Here is a 17,588-nt window from a genome sequence, read left to right as displayed (position 1 = left end):
TCTTATGCTGATATTTTTGGTCTCCCATGCAAATGATTGGGCTAGGGAAAAGCAACGGAGTAAATATAATTAAGTGGATCTAATTAAATAAATTGCCTCCCATATTATTCACCTCAAATCTTTGTTTCCAAATTCCTGCTTATATGATCTACATGTAAACAGCAACAAGCTATAATACTGGCTGACCACAAAGCAATGCAAACACTTTCATTTTTTCTAAGTATAGAAATGGAACACAGCTTCTATAAGCATAGTGCCATAGGATATTGTATGGGATACTTGTTAAAGGAAAGAACGTCACTTGAATCATTAAACAACATTTTCTATAGTACCTAAGTAATTGTTTACAAACTTCCCTTCTAAATATGACACAGTCTATGTGGAAACTGATGGAAGCAAAGCAAAAGATGAGTGCAAAGAAAAACTTTAAAATTAAAGGCAAATGGAATTTCAATTTGGAAAAGAGAAAGAGTATATTAAAAAAAATACAAATATACTCTTTCCCATTATTGATTTTAGAGGAAAAACCTTGGCTAAAATTACAAAAGAGAAAAAGGAAGAGAATATATGTGTCTATTTGTTCTTTGGGTTTGTGTAGGCATAGTATAAAATCTTAAATAATTCATGATACAGACACATTAAAGTTACTTCAATAAAATCATTTTACAAAAATCAGTTTTAAAAATATATAGCATCAGGGACAGCTAGGTGGTGTAGGGGATAAAGCACTGGCCTGGATTCTGGAGGACCTGAGTTAAAATTCGACCTCAGTCACTTGACGCTAGCTAGCTGGTGACCCTGGGCAAGTCACTTAAACCCTCATTGCCCTGCCCCCCCCAAATAGCAGCATAAAATAAATAGGCATCAATTTTAAATCATGATAAAATTATTAGGTTTATATTAGACAAACATTGTATACAATTCCCAAAATAGATATGGTTTGTTTCAAATATGATTTAAGGTTTTATATTATAGCACTTAAATTTTTAAAAAATGAACCATGCCCCTCCATTCCTCAATCAGACACTCTAATATAAACCCATCTGTTTGGCTTTTAAATTCCCTTGTCCCAATCTGTCTTTTGTCTAGGCTCTCCCACCTGTACTCTGTGAGCTAGCCAAATTGGGTCTCCTCTGTTCCTCATACACAAATAGATAACCCATCTGTTGTCTCCATGCCTTTGCAGTGACCATCCTTCATGCCTGGAACATATTTCATCCTCACAGCTGCCTCATGGAATTCATCTTTTCCCTCCTTATGCATCTCAAGCACCACCTTCTACTATAAAAATCAATCCTATGAGAGGAGAAGAAGAGGAGAAACACAAAAATAATACCACTGAGTTGTTTTCAAAGTAATTCTCTCAATATGAATAGGGATAGGGAATAGACTTATGATTTCATTGGTATAGAGGAGCTCCAAGAGAGAAAACTCTCTCTATTAATAGAGATGCTGTTCGGACTAATGCAGAAATAGGATTAATGTTATTATGTGTATATATATACATCTATATGTATATAGATATAGATATATAGATATAACCTCTATCAGATTACCTGCTGTCTAGGGGAGGGGGAGGGAGGGAGAAAAAATCTGAAAATTGTAAAGCTTGTATAAACAAAAGTTGAGAACTATCTTTACATGTAACAGAAAAAATAAAATACCTTATATGTAAAATTTAAAAAAATAAGAGTGCTGTTCTTCTTTGCAACTTATAGTGTTAGAGGGTTGCCTAGAGTATTGTGTGATTAAATGACTTACCTAATGTCAGTCAGATCCTGGAACTCAAGAAATATATATATATGTATGTGTGTGTGTGTGTGTGTGTACACATGCAAACACACATATATACACATGCATATATGTATTTTATGTATGTTTATGTTTGTGTATGTGTGTATACACAAAATATATGTACACATGCAATATATACATATACATATAAATGCATATTTCAATACTTTGAGAATCTGTACATTCATTGGTATTCTTCCCTCATGAGTTCTTCCTCGAAGTTTGCAGATCATAAACCACCTTCATTAGTAAATGGCCTTCAAAAGTTGTTCTGAAAAGAAAAAGAAAGAAAAGGTTGTTCTGCCTGAAAGAATCTATTAATTTGATGAACCTTTCTGCACTTTGCTAAGCTGGTCCTGGCAAAAAAAAAAAAGAATATATAGTCTGTGGGTACATACTCAAAACATATACACCTTAGTAAAATCCACTGGTGATCCTTTGAGAACTCTGGATCACTCCATCATGAAAGAAGTAGAGGTGTGTGTATACACATATATATAATATATACAGTATGCATTTATATACATGTATATATATATATATACACAGGTATACATTACTCTATATTCCTATACACATGAATACACAGTTATACTATTTTACATTATCACTTTTCTCATTCATAATCTGATGAGGTTTTTTTTCATTCCTCAGCAAATTCACTTCATGTCTGCTGCATCTGACAATGTCAACTAACCTCCTCTTGGATGCTCTACTCTCTGGGCTTTCATGATATGACTCTTTTCTATGCTCTGTCTTAGCCTCTCCTTTGCTGTTTTTCATGTCTTTAATAACAGAATCTCTTTCTTTCTCAAAGATCCATTTCAAATACTTCCTTCTGTAGGAAGGCTTTCCTGATACTCCAAGATGCTAGTGCCTTCCCTCCATATGCATCTCAAGCACCACCTTCTACTATAAAAATCAATCCTATGAGAGGAGAAGAGAGGAGAAACACAAAAAATAATAACCACTGAGTTGTTTTCAAAGTAATTCTTTCAATATGAATAGGATATGGAATAGACTTGTGATTTCATTGGTATAGAGGAGTTCCAAGAGAGAAAACTCTTTCAATGGAGATACCAATCTTCTTTGCAATTATGTTGCATTTAAGTACCGTGTATATGTTTTATTTTATTATTATTATTATTATTATATTTTTTTGTTGCAGGGCATATGAGGGTTTAAGTGACTTGCCCAGGGTCACACAGCTAGTATCAAGTGTCTGAGGCTGGATTTGAACTTGGGTCCTCCTGACTCCAGGGCCAGTGCTCTATCTACTGCACCACCTAGCTACCCATGATTTTATTATTATTAATAGTAGTAATAACTAGCATTTGTATAGGTTTTCAAAACACCTTACAAATACCTCATTTTATCCTCACAACAAACCTGGGAAGTAAGTGCTATTATTATCTCCGTTTTACAGATGAAGATACTGAAGCAGAGGTTAAGTGACTTACGCAGAGTCACACAGCTAGTTAAGTCTGAGACTGAATTTGAACTCAGGCTTTCTTGACTCCAGGCCCAGAACTCTACAAACTGTACCAATTTATTCTGTACATACTTATATGTGTCCCTTGTGGTCACCCTCATTAGACTATAGCTCCTTACAAATAAGGATTATTTTATTCATTGTATATGTATCCCCAGCTACTAGCACAGTGCCTACACTTAGTAGGTACTTCATAAATATTTGTTGATGGATTGATGGATTTCATTAACTAAGGGATTCATTAGAGGTAGTTATAAAGTGCTTTTTTCCAGCTGCTCATGAGAGTATAATAATGTATTCTGCATATGACCAGAAAAATAATGGGAGAGCTTTGAGCAGCATCTTGCAAATAGTACCTACTTAGAACACATTTTATATTACAACAAACTAAATGTCATCTCTCCCTTCTTTAAAATATGCACATACTATGCATACAAATTCTCTCATGCAAGCCCCATATTATTTGCTGCATTTAAATTAAACTTTTAATTTCTTTCTTTTTAAAGTGTTCAGTGGGATACAAGGAAGTTTCACTAATCAAAGACATTTTCTTTATAGGCCTGAGAAAGGTTGTGGCATCTGTCTCTGAATGGTTTGATACTTAAATGTGTGTGTGTGTGTGTGTGTGTGTGTGTGTGTGTGTGTGTGTGTGTGTGTGTGTGTGTGTAATACCCTGGTTGTTAATGTCTGGGAGCAGAAAAACAGTGTATAGACCTTTCAGCTTGACCCTGAAGGAAAACCCTAATCAACATCAAAAGCTGAAGCTCTGCTAATGAGCAACATTACAATCCCAAATCATTATGTTTTACTTAACCAGATTTCCTTACAACTCAGGAGCACAAAGAATCAAACTTAATGCTCTGAAGACCCTGAAGGCTATTGCCGGGTGATTAATCATGGGAAAAAACAAAAAGAAAAAAAAAACCACTTAAACTTCATTTTCTACCTAATTTGCCCAAAGCAAGTTAGATATATAAAAAAGAAATGCAATTTAAATACCACTAATGGACATACATGTAAGAAGCGCAAACTTTGAAAACACTACTTGTATACATTAGAAATAATTTATAATGCAATTTTATTCGTGGAAAACTGCTGGGTTTTGTTTTCTTGCTCCTTTTTAAAGTCCTCCTGTCCCATTCTTACATACACACACATTTTGGAGAGAAACTGCTAAAAATATTCATCAAACACTGCATTATATAATTTATTAGAATATTTCCAAATAAGATTACACAAAAACATTATCAATAATAATAGCTAACATTAATATAGTGCTCCAAGCGTTGCAAAGTGCTTTACATATATTATTTCATTTATCCTCACAACAACTTTGAGAGGTAAGTGACATTATTAGCCCCCATTTTATAGAAATGGAAACTGAGGGGCAGCTAGGTAGCGCAGTGGATAAAGCACTGGCCCTGGATTCAGAAGGAACTGAGTTCAAATTCAGCCTCAGACACTTGACACTTACTAGCTATGTGACCCTGGGCAAGTCACTTAACCCCCATTGCCCCGCAAAAAAAAAAAAGAAAGAAAGAAAGAAAAGAAATGGACACTGAGGTAGATAGCACTTAAATGACTTGCCCATGCTGATATCCCACATCTAGTAAGTGTGGGGGTGGGGTGGAGGTATTGGTGTAGGATTTGAATTCAACTCTTCCTGCCAGTATTCTATACACCAAGCAGCTATTTCTTGGTATAGTGCAAGTAAAGCAGCCACAGTTTGACAAAAGGAGATTTAAAGCCAGTTCTCTATTCAATACTTTATTATAATTGTTACAAAAGCAAATATTATTTTCACTTTTCTCTGTTTCCCTTACTTTCAGGGTAACATTGATCTATCATCTCTAAGTCACCGTGGATAAGCCTGCTTTGTGTCCAAATTCAGACAAGAGCTTTGTTCTGGTTTGAAATTTAGAATAAGTTTAGTTGTTGCCAAAGTTATAACTAGGCTTAGGCAATGTGCAACAGTGCTGAGATCTAAAGTGCCAATAGCTCTTAGGTTCTTTTAATAGCATAGGAACCCTGAATTTAGCACCTAGTTAGCAAGAAATAGTATAGTAGGAACTTACTATCCTATCTTCCAACCCCAGGGGGAGCATTTGCATCATGTTCGAGGGTACCAATGTCAGGATACTTTTTATGCTGCTTGTCCCTGGTGCCTTTTGTTGACACTTCTGATCCCTAAGCATGTGCCTCTCCACACATGTTTCCTCCATCTGTCCACTCTTTCCACTAATGGTATTTGTATATGTGGGAGACTGTACCCTAGGGGTAAATTCTTTTATTGCCACTTTTCTTCCTGTGCTATTTCACTAAATGTTCTTTGCTTTGAACTAATTGCGCCCTCATACTGACTTTTAAAAGCATACACATCAGTAGAGGTTTATGAGCTCTGCTTTCAATAGATATAGACCCAATGAGTACCTTGAACCTGGGTTAGCCTTTCAGGAAGATCTACTCGGTGAGTTAAGGAATGCCCCCAGGAGCTACCTATGTGCATGGAACATCTATCACCCCTAGCAGAATGTAAGCTCCTTGATGCAGGGATAGAGTCATTTTTCATCTCTGTATTCTCAGATCCTCTCACAGAGTCATGTACATAGTGGCACTCAAATTGTGAGTTTGTTCTAAAACTAAATCATTATATCATCTCATTACAGTGAATTATGTTTCTCCCATTCAGATAATGTGGTTACCTAGATGCTTTTAAAAAACAGAAACACAAGATTATAGGGATTAAGACATCTGGTTTGTTGTGTGTGTGTGTGGGGGGGTGTTGCAGGGCAATTAGGGTTAGTGACTTGCCCAGGGTCACACACCTAGTGTCAGGTGTCTGATGCTGGATTTGAACACAGGTCCTCCTGAATCCAGGGCCCGTGCTTTATTCACTGTGCCACCTAGCTGCCCCCAAGACATCTGGTTTGTCATTGGTGGAGCGTGTGTGTGTCAGGAGACACTGAAGTAAGAAGGAGAAGAGTATTCTTGTGGTTCTTTAAGTAAGGGGACAGTAGGAAGGGGAACTACTCTCCTGAAGCCCTCTAAATCAGGTGACTTACATGGAGTTGAAATTTAACTTGACAAAATAGTGGATAAAAGCAAAATTGGGTTACTAATGGTAATTTTAAATTTAAATATTCCCCCCCCTTTGATCCTGAGGTTCCTAATGGCCAGGATCACTTATTTAAACACTATCTATTAGGGATTTTTGGATCAAGTGATAGTCTACCCTTCTACCTTTGTTTGTTTGTTTTTTTGGCAGGACAATTGAAGTTAAGTGACTTGCCCAGAGTCACACAGCTAGTAAGTGTTAAGTGTCTGAGGCTGGATTTGAACTTATGTCTCCTGAATCCAGGGCTGGTACTCTATCCACTGAGCCACCTAGTGCCCCTACCCTTCTACCTTAAGCGGCACCAAAGAATAGGGTGAGAGGCCCAAAGAGTACAAGCAGAGGAGGTATATTTTAATATACCACCTAAGGAGATAACTTTGTTAAACAGACTCTTAGGTGATTTAAATCAGGTTATAGATCAAACTACTTAACAGGACTCATCATGGATAATCTGAGAGGGGATATTTACATGTCACCAAGGTAACCAAGTAAACTCAACAAACATAAAGATCATGAAATAAAATCAAGTCTCCTTGTAACCTGATAACACACACACTCCCAATGTCCACTTAAATCAGTACATTTCATGTGCTGCCTAACTGTGGTAGCTGATGTAGATGCTGCCATTACAAGCTGAAGGAAGAATCTTAAAATAAAAAATCCATGAAGGCCTAACTTGGAAAATGTAGCCCTTTAATCTGTAAAAATTATCAGAGAAAGACTTCAAAATAAGAAAGATTATTGTACTTTCTTTATCAATTATCAATGCAAATTTTATATGTAAAATCCTTATCCAATTTTGAGAACTTGTTACTAAAATATACTTAAAGACCTATATAGTTCATTAGAAACATTTGGAAACCAATATATGTATTATGTGTATATGTGTATGTATGTGTGCATATATATTTAATATGGATATCTTGTTTGTTTTGTTTTTTGGTGAGGCAGTTGGGTTAAGTGACTTGCCCGGGACACACAGCTAGTAAAGTGTAGAGTGTCTGACGGGCCGAATTTGAACTCAGGTCCTCCTGATCCAGGGTAGGTGCTCTATCTACTGCGCCACCTAGCTGCCCCTATATATGTATATGTACATATTCATATATATGTGTGTGTGTGTATAGATATATATATATATATATAAATATATATCCTAGTACTTAGAGAAACGTCCTGATCCTATTGCTTTCTCAATTTGTTACTCCATTTAATTAAAACTTTTACATTTTTGTCTCATTTTCCCCTCTTGAGGATATTATCCCCATAAAACCCTGAAAGAATGAAATACTTCAAGGACCTAATCTGAAACACAAATATATAACTAGTAGCAAAGGGATGGAAAGCTAAGAACTGATTTACCTAGTTACACAGGCTATGGAATTGACTACAAGTTCAGAATGAAAACAGTAAGATCTTTCATGCTTATATCCTATTATAGTAATTCAGAGATGTTTTAGTATTAATCTATTAATTAATAGATTTAGTATAACAAAAACAAAGACTTCTACAGTTCAGTGCCCTAATTATAGAAATTTGTTATGAAAGGAAAAGGAGGGGCATAGTTATAACAATATCAAGACTCTCTCCTCAAGGACACAGACTGACCTGACATAAGCCATAACAAGGGAAAGCCTCCTTTAACTCTGTTTGATTCCAGGCATGAGTCATATTTAACAGCCAATCATGTCACAAAGTTCTACATTTATTCGTAGGATATCAAAAGCCAGGCTCAGAATTACCTAGGTGGGAAATTTTCCTGTTCAAAAAGGAAATAGCACAATGGGAAACTGAGTCAAGAGGATTTTACTTTAGCCTACACAATGGTCATCCCTTCAACTATTCTCAGGGACAGATATCCATCCACCTATAGCAGTTCCCAGATTGCTCTCCCTTTGGGCAGCACAGCAACCCTGGAAGGCAGGTGCTATCATCATCATTGTTATTCATCATCGTTGTGCTCCTCATCATCATTAATTCTCTACAATTTAGGAAACTCAGATTATAACAGAGTTGAAGTAACTTGCTTAAGGTTATACAGCTAATAAATTTCCAAGACCAAATTTTAACTTGCCTACCTGATCATTGTTGTTATTTTGTTTTGTTTACAACTGCTTATGTTGAATAAATCATTCTCTGGATGTAACTACTCATTTTCTTTATTCTGACATAACATAAGTCCATTTCATTTAGGAATCCTATGGTTTAGTTACTACATAGGAGAATAACATCTTAGGTTCAAGGTCATTTACCAATGCTGGAAATTTGATTGAGCCCCAGTACCATCATTTTTATGAAGAGAAATTTTATCTTTATTCAAGTTTTTTCCACATAGGAAAGAAATACTGCCTCAACAATTGCTTCACTGGGACAGCTAGATGGCGCAGTGGTTAAAGCGCTGACCCTGGATTCAGGAGTACCTGAGTTCAAATCCAGCCTCAGACACTTGACACTTACTAGCTGTGTGACCCTGGGCAAGTCACTTAACCCCCATTGCCTGCAAAAACAAAACAAAACCAACAACCCAAAAAACAAACAAACAATTGCTTCACTTAGTCATTGCCAAGTCCCAAGGCTTCATGGACTCTTCTCTTAAATAGCATATTGGCCCCATTAAGGTTTACATTATGATAGGGAACCAGTGTGGACAAGGGTAGATTAAGCACACTGGGGCAGTTTGGGGACTCTGTCTGAGATGTTGTAACAGTACATATGTTAATGAAGGTGAATCCTCCCTAAATGTTAAATGAACTAGTGATTTAATGAAGTCCAGTGCCAGCAATTGTGAGTATACAGAATTCTGAGCCAATTAAGGAGAACTAGATAAATAAATGAGAGAAAAATAAAAGGTGAGGCTGGATAGATGGGGAAGTATTTAATTAATTCAAGGACCTTGGTGAACAAAAAAGATAGCTGTAATCTGGGATCAACAAAAGAAGAACAATGTGAGTAATCAGGTGAGACAAAAAATCAGATTTAATCTTTTAATCTTCTTCCCTCCCCCAACAGTGCTCAACACATAGAAGGCATTTATTAAATATTTGTAGTGTCAAATTGTAGTTAACTTTCTGTGGAAGAGGTATGAGGAACTCTGTAAAGTAACTTGGAATTCAGATGAAAGTGCCTTCCCTTTATCAATTGAATCACTTGCCTAATTGGTGGTGAATGATATTAAATGAGAATATAAGCAAACTGTGTTGCAAATATTAAAGCCCTACATACATGATAGCTATTATTGGTATTATTTTTATCATTAGTAGAAGCAATTTTAAAATGCATCAATGTGAATAAGGGAAAAAAGAGGGAATTTGAGAAATTATGTTACAGTGAGGGATTATGCATATTACATTAAGGTTATTGTTCTTTACCTTTGGTCTGGTACAGGCTTGGATAAAACAAAACTACCCTCTCATTAAGAGTTAACTGTCAGGGGCAGCTAGGTGGCACAGTGGATAGAGCACCAGCCCTGGAGTCAGGAGTACCTGAGTTCAAATCTGGCCTCAGACACTTAACACTTACTAGCTGTGTGACCCTGGGCAAGTCACTTAACCCCAATTGCCTCACTAAAAAAAAAAAAGAGTTAACTGTCAATAACAAAAATAAATAAATAAAATTCTGGGGGCAGCTAGGTGGCACAGTGGATAAAGCCCCAGCTCTAGATTCAGGAGAACCTGAGTTCAAATCCTACTTTAGACACTTGACACTTACTAGCTGTGTGACCCTGGGCAAGTCACTTAACCCTCATTGCCCCACAAAAAAAAAAAGTTAACTATCCACCTAGTTTTCAAGATTAAACCAGCCAACTTTGTATTTACAAATGAATTCGAAACTAGAGAAAATGCACAGGAAAGACTTTGTCAGTAGAGATAGAGGGCATGAACCATTCCCCAGTGATCAGTTCGGCTAGTCTCCTCGTGATTCCACATACAAACCCCCAGCCTACTTCACACTGCATATAACCTCCATTAAGAGCAAAAGATAAAATAGGAATCCACTGAAGAACTTTAATGAATCCAGGTAAGGCATGAAGACCACCAGCATATCAACCAAAAGTGCACAGCTACTACAGTACATGTTTCATAGCACATTTTAGACATTGAATTACTCAAACCCTGTCTAAGAGAGGACAGCAATGGAAAAGGACAGATCAGAAATGCTTATGATTGATTGTGCAGAAATAATTTTTTTTTCTCCCTAAAGTGCCTTTTAATTTTCTTCATTTTCTTTCTGGACATTTTCTCTAGCAGGCCCACATGCATGGAATGTTCTCCCTCTGCAACTCCATCCTCTGGCTTCCCTGGCTTCCTTCAAATCCCAGCTAAAATTCCACCTTCTACAGGAAATCTTTCCCAATCCCTCCTAATTTTAGTGCCTTCCCGCTATGATTAATTCCTGTTTTTCCTGTATGTAGCCTGTTTGTATGGGGTTTTTGCATATTGTCTTCTACATTAGACTGTGAGATCTTCTTTTGCCATTGTTTACACAGCACCTGGCACACATTGCCATTAATGTTAATTGACTATTGACTGTTATTGACTAAATGGGGGGGCAGTTTTGAGAAAATAATGGGTTTTGGGATCCCAGAGCCCCCTCACTTGAGGGCCTAACTGCCTGACCTTTTAAGACCCGCCCAGGGGGCAGCTAGGTGGCACAGTGGATAAAGCACTGGCCCTGGATTCAGGAGGACCTGAGTTCAAATCTGGCCTCAGTCACTTGACACAACTAGCTGTGTGACCCTGGGCAAGTCACTTAACCCTCATTGCCCCACCAAAAAAAACGAAGAAGACAAAAAAAAGACCCACCCAGGGTCGTCAAATTGGACCTTGGAACTGTGAATAGAGACAATAGAGGTTAAAACCACACCTACCTGAAAGCCTTTCCCCTCCAGAAGGTCTGTCCTCTGACTCTGACCTCAGCACATACTGCTCATGGACCACTCTCAAGTCCAGTAAACCAATAGATTTGAATGATGCTAGTCAATTAGCTTTGAGCAGTGTGGAAGGGCCACCTCTCCTCCGGACCCCTCAGGTAGCTTATGCTCACTCTCGATCTCTTGGCCTGGGAATGTTGGAGGGAGCAGACATGCTTTTACTATCTTTCCCCTCTGAACTTTCTGAGCCATGTGCTCCCTCTTTACTAATATTTAATATGCTTAATAAATGCTTAATGCCCCAAACTGGGCTATACCTCTAATTTCTAAGTAAAAATATATTAGAAACCCCAGCTAAATTCCCTAAAACTTGGGACAGAGATAGGGCACCCCAATATAATTTCAAACGACAGAGCAGGAAGTACCTTAGCACAGGCATAATGAAGAAATCCAAAGGAGTACTGCCCAATGAGAAACTGTTTTTTAAACTGTTCTATGTCCAGAAAGCAGAAGAAGATAAGAAAAGCTACAATAGCTATCTCTAATAATATAGACATAAAACTATTGATAAAAAGTATTAGCAAAGAAGCTACAGCAACATATTCAAAAGATTATTCCCTATAATAAAGCTGGATTCATAGAAGTAATGAAGGATCTTTCAACATCAGGAAAATTATAAACATAATAGACCATATTAATAATAAAATAATTTAAAATTATATAAATCTATATCAGTAGAATACCATAAAAAGCTTTTTAAAATACAGCACTCTATTTATCTAAAAAACAAAACAAAATGTAAGACCATAGTAATAATTAGATTTTGACCAATATATCTATATATTTTACCATAATAACTTAAAATGGCTATGAGACTTAAATGTGAAAGGTAATATCATTTTAAATTAGAGAATAAAGAAAGGAGATACTTTTTACAACTATGGCTAGGGGGGAAAGTCATACCTGAACAAAAGATATAAATAATCCCAAGAGATAAAATTAATATTTTTTATTATATAAAATAGAAAAGCTTCTGAATAAGATAATTAAATGCAATTAGAATCAGAAAGGAAATGAGTAATTGAGAAAAATCTTCACATCAAATTCTCTGACAAAGGTCTATTAGCTAAAAGATGTAAAGAATTGATACTGTAAAGAATTAATTGTGATTTGAGGTTTTTTTGCCCACTGGCTGTAGCTGTCACTATGGTGCTGCAGCTCACATCATCACCACGAGCGGACACCTACATGGGCCTGGCCAAATTATAATGACTAGAAGCCTAGTGAGGGCAGTCATGTGACTGTCAATCAGGGCTGCCAGTCTATTAGCTTGGGGCTGTGTGTGGACGGCCTAGGGTTTTTCTAGGGAGGAGAAGAGAGGGGGTTTTTCCCTCCATTTTAAGGTTGAATTCTGTTCCTGGTGTATAGCATGCACTGTCCCAAGCTTCTTTTACTGGGGGCCGGGGCCTAGTTACTAGCTTTCTGCTCTGAGGCCTCAGCAGCTTGCAACTTGCTCACTGTACTGGAGTGGCCCAACCTAGATGGGCCTGTTGGGTAGCAGATTACCCAGCTGGCAGATTGCTTTCTGTGCTGGGGCTGGAGGCCTCAAAACTTGCCTGCTGTGTCACTAGCTTGCTGAGCTAGGACCTTGGGTCCTCAGCTGCTGATCTGTGCTGTGGCTAAGATCCTTTTGCTGGCTTGCCCAGACACCCTCTGCACTGAGCTGTGCTCCCCTTTTACCCCAGATGAAACAGAACCTTTCCTGAAGATCTTCTAGGTTATCTTAAGCCAGAAGATTGTTTCACTCCATTTTTTTTTTGCAGGCTTTGCATCTCCAGAATCTGTTGAGAGACAAAATTTAACATTGTTTCTGTGCAAAATTTGGGAGAGCTTAGACAGCTTCCTGGTTTCATTCCTCGGTCTTGGCTCTACTTCCAGAACACCTCATCATTTCTTATAGCACAGGAGTGCTATCACATACCACATCACAATCACATACCACAACTTGTTCAGCCATTCCCCAGTTAATGGGCATCCCCTCAATTTCCAATTCTTTGCTACCACAAAAAGAGCTGCTATCAATATTTTTGTACATATTGATCCTTTTCCTTTTTCTTTGATATCTTTGGGGTACAGACCTAGTGGTGGTATTGCTGGGTCAAAGGGTATGCACAATAAAGAAAGCGAAAGAAAAAAGAAAGAAAAAGAAAAAGAAATTTTCAAATGCAAAGGAAAAGATGAATACAGGCAAGAATCAATGATGTTTGAACCAAAAGTTCAGAGAGATTAAGTGAACTGGCCATGTCTACAGAACTAAATGTCAAAGGTAGGATTTAAACCCAGGTTTCTCCTAATCCTAAAACCAATACCTAATACTTCAAATTAAAATGCTTTCTTAAATAGTTTCTCCAAATAACTCAAATATCCATCCTGTAGCACAGTCAAAATGAATGAAATTGATTTTTATAGAGTTCTTCATGGTAAAAGATAGTGCCTATGAGTATTTAGATTCCTAGTAATTTCTTTGGCTCAACAATGAAATTATATCCTCCAAATGGTTCTATCTTTTCTTTTGCCCCTTCTCTTCTCTTTCATCAACCCTCTGATCTCACTATGTATTGCAAGGCACAAAAACAAACAAAAACCTTATCAAAATAACAGAAATACTATGAATTGGAAAATAAACCTGTATCATAGTACAGTAGAAAGAACCCTCAATTTGCAACCAGAAGTCTTAGGTTCAAAGCATACCTTTGCCACTTAATACCTATATGACCAAGTCTTTTCACTGATCTGGGTCTCTGTTTCCTCATCTCTATAGTGAGATGACTGGACTAGATAAACTCTAAGATGCCTTCCAGGCATACATCTATGATACATCTATAATCTTGTATACACTGGCCATCTTCGGTTTTATGTACTAAGAGATGGGAATACCAAGTCTTATTAAGTATAGATACTTTCATACAGAGGTAGATATTTAGCAAATGCTACTCTGACAACTAACTGATTTGTCTAATTCCTCTATCCCACCTTGATAATGGCCCCTAATTTCTATAAAAGAAAACAAAAGATATAGACATTTAATTATAATGCACCTTCTATAAACTAGCTATAGCAAAAGAAAAGAAAAATGTTGTAGAAAGATGTAAATTTTTAAAAAACAAAATACTCTTACCCTAGCATTGGTTGAAGCAAGAAGCCTCATCAAAAGAAAGAACTGTTCTTGGAGAGGTTTCATTTATAGGAGGGAATGCCATCTAGTTATACACATTTTCAAAACCAGATTTTTTACTAGATAACAATCCTAATAGAATGACTGTCTGTGGGTAGAGTTGGCATCTATCCAGTATTAGAATAACTGTCTTGTCCTTGGGTGATGGCTTCTTACATCATAACATGGTATGACACTAGGCATTCCGCTTCATCAGCTATGCTACCTCTTAGTTTACAAATGGAAAAAGAAATAGTAGTGTCAAATATCACAGACTGTCCGCGGGTGGTGTTGTTGTTGTTGTTTGTCCTTCATTCTCAAAGAGGATCTTGGCATTGGGATAAAGTTTTGACTTGCAATGAATTGGATTTAAGTGAGGATCAGTTGTACAAAGTCACCTGCCTCACTCTCTTCTCCAGAGCCATCTGGGTCCAGTGGCAAGATATATATCAGGATTACTGGAGATGACCCCAGATGCTTTTAAGGCAATTGGGGTTAAGTGACTTGCCCAAGGTCACACTGCTAGAAAGTGTCTGAGGTGAGATTTGAACTCAGATCCTCCCAACTCCACAGATGTAGGGCTCTCCTGGATGCCATAAACCCTTGCAGAAATTCTGCTCCTGTTCTGTTCCCCTTCACCATGTGCCTAGAGGACAGTAAAGATTTCTTGCCACTGAGAAGACAAGACCCTCAGCTTCCTCCAGGACGTGGTATTTCTCCTGGGTCTGCTCACTTCACTGTTTATGAGTACATAGAAGTCTTTCTTTTCTGTGAATCTATCTTAATCATTATTTCTTATGATGCAATAAAATTCCATTGCATTCATATGTCATGATGTATTTGGCCATTTCCCAATTTGTGGGCATTTCCCATTTTACAAATTATAATCATACCTATCATTTGTATAGCAATTTAAGTATTGCAAAATGTTTTAATGTTATCTTATTTAATCCTCACTACAACCTTATAGTGAGTGTTGACTAAACTGAATTGGGCTCAAGAGATAAATTAAGATAGTCAACATTATATTAATTTAGGATTTTCTATACAGTTCAAAGGAAAATTCACTCGTGTCACTTAAGTTACTATCTATTGAATGTTGAGACCTAACCCTTAAAGCATTATATGCGTTTTTAAAATAATTAATATTGGTATTAGTATTGGTATTTCTATTTATACCAGTTTGGTGTGAGCATATTATCAATTTATTCAATATTATATAACTAAAGGACTGACCATATGTCTCCCTAACTTCTCATGGTCTCAGTTCTCGTGGTAGAGAAAGCAGGGAGAGAGAGAGAGCTTCAGCATGCCAGTTAGCCAAGCAGGAGAAAGGCACCAAAATACTCAGAAGGGTCTTCTAAGACCCAGAAGACCTACCAGACCCATGCTATCCTAAAAAGACCATTCCTGCAGGCTTCCTAGGTTTTTTTTTTAGGCCTCCACAACCCCATCCCCTTGTCCTTTGTATTACCTGATAGCACATAGCCTTATGCCCTTTCATCCCATCCACCTTATCTCTAATCTACATTTCCCTATGATGCTGCAATAGGGAAAAAGATGAGATGAAATTCCCTTTTGGTACTTATCAAGATTGTCTTGTTCTTATTATGAAAAGTTGTCTATTAAAGCAATGGGCTGTTTGAAATTGTCACAATAAATTCCTTTTAATTTTCTCTGAGTTTGCTTCATTATTAAGGGCAAAGGTCTTAACAAAGATTTTCTTTTAATGGCACCCTCTTCACAACCTATGTCTTATGCTAAATCACTGGAGAGTTAAGGATTAACATTTTGAATCAAGTTTACATCAGAGACTTTATCATCACCTTGAAATAGTCAATCTAATGTTATACTCAAGACCTATATTCAACATAGAATAAAGAATATTTTGAACCTAGAAATGAAAAATAATTCCCTTTTGGTGTCCTGATATATGTATAAATCAAAGATATCTGTTGCATTCGATATTGTATTATTTCTCCAGTTGTCAGCTGTTGCTTCCTGTCAGAGATGAAGATGATAGGGAAGAGGCCCAAATTACTTGATCACGTTTAAGGGAAAATTAAGATTCTTGTTAGTATGCCTCAGGGGCTTTCCAAAAGCATAAAAACAAATGTAAAGGAGACAAAAGCTTATATATGATTTACAAATAAATATATCTTCTTAATTTGAAACCCACAAGCCATAGTCAACTATAGCTAGGAGTCATTATAGGGTCAAATTTTTCCTTCAATGTAAAAAGCCTTTTCAACAATAAAGCAAGATACACAAGGTTTTTGTTGTGGGTGATATATTATAATCTTAGTAACAAGGGGTACATGTGAGACATGGAACATGTTTTGTTTGTAACTGATGGAGGAAGCTAAAAGGGTTAACAGATAACCTAAGATTAATAGTACCTAAAAGGATTAACAGAGAAACTCAGGTTTGTGTTCTTAACATAAGCTAGAGGGTTCAAGTCCCTATCAACCAATACCATCAACAGAGACAGTAACTAGGGACCATTAACCATTAATAGCCATCAATATTCCTAGATGACAGGACACCTAGAAACCAGATCTTAAGTAAAGAGATATCATAAACACAGAGACCCTCTGGGTCTGACAAGTTTAAGCATGTCTTTAGGAACATGCATGCAGAAGTCAAATGTGTCCTTTGGTTCACCTTATGATGTGCAAACCCCAAAAACACACCTCCAAGGAAAAATTATAGCCAAATATAACCATCTTTACTTTTCTATTTGAGATCCCTTTCTCATTTTTCTGGTATTCTCCCTGTGGTCATCATAGTCTTTCAATAAAACTTAGGAAACTGAGTCAGAGTCTTGTAATTCTTTTGGGATGCCTCACGATCAATCTGATCAACTATCTACCATCCTACATCATAACTAGTTTGGTTTTTTTTAAGGAACCAATGAGTGGAGCAGAAATTATGTGAACCTTAGGAGGAAATGACTATACCATTTTAGAAAAGGTAGTGACGAAAAATAACAATTTTTCCTGCTCCGCTGGTCTCCTGGCTGCGCTGCACAGACAGACGCTGACTGGAGTTCGACTTGGCCCAGCTCTCAGTTAACAGCAAGCGCTTGACTTGGTCTCTCTCTCTC

This window comes from Dromiciops gliroides, chromosome 5, assembly GCF_019393635.1.
Source record: "Dromiciops gliroides isolate mDroGli1 chromosome 5, mDroGli1.pri, whole genome shotgun sequence".
In the NCBI taxonomy this organism is placed as follows: domain Eukaryota; kingdom Metazoa; phylum Chordata; class Mammalia; order Microbiotheria; family Microbiotheriidae; genus Dromiciops; species Dromiciops gliroides.
The sequence above is the reverse complement of the archived record's forward strand: the minus strand, read 5'-3'. Positions refer to the sequence as shown.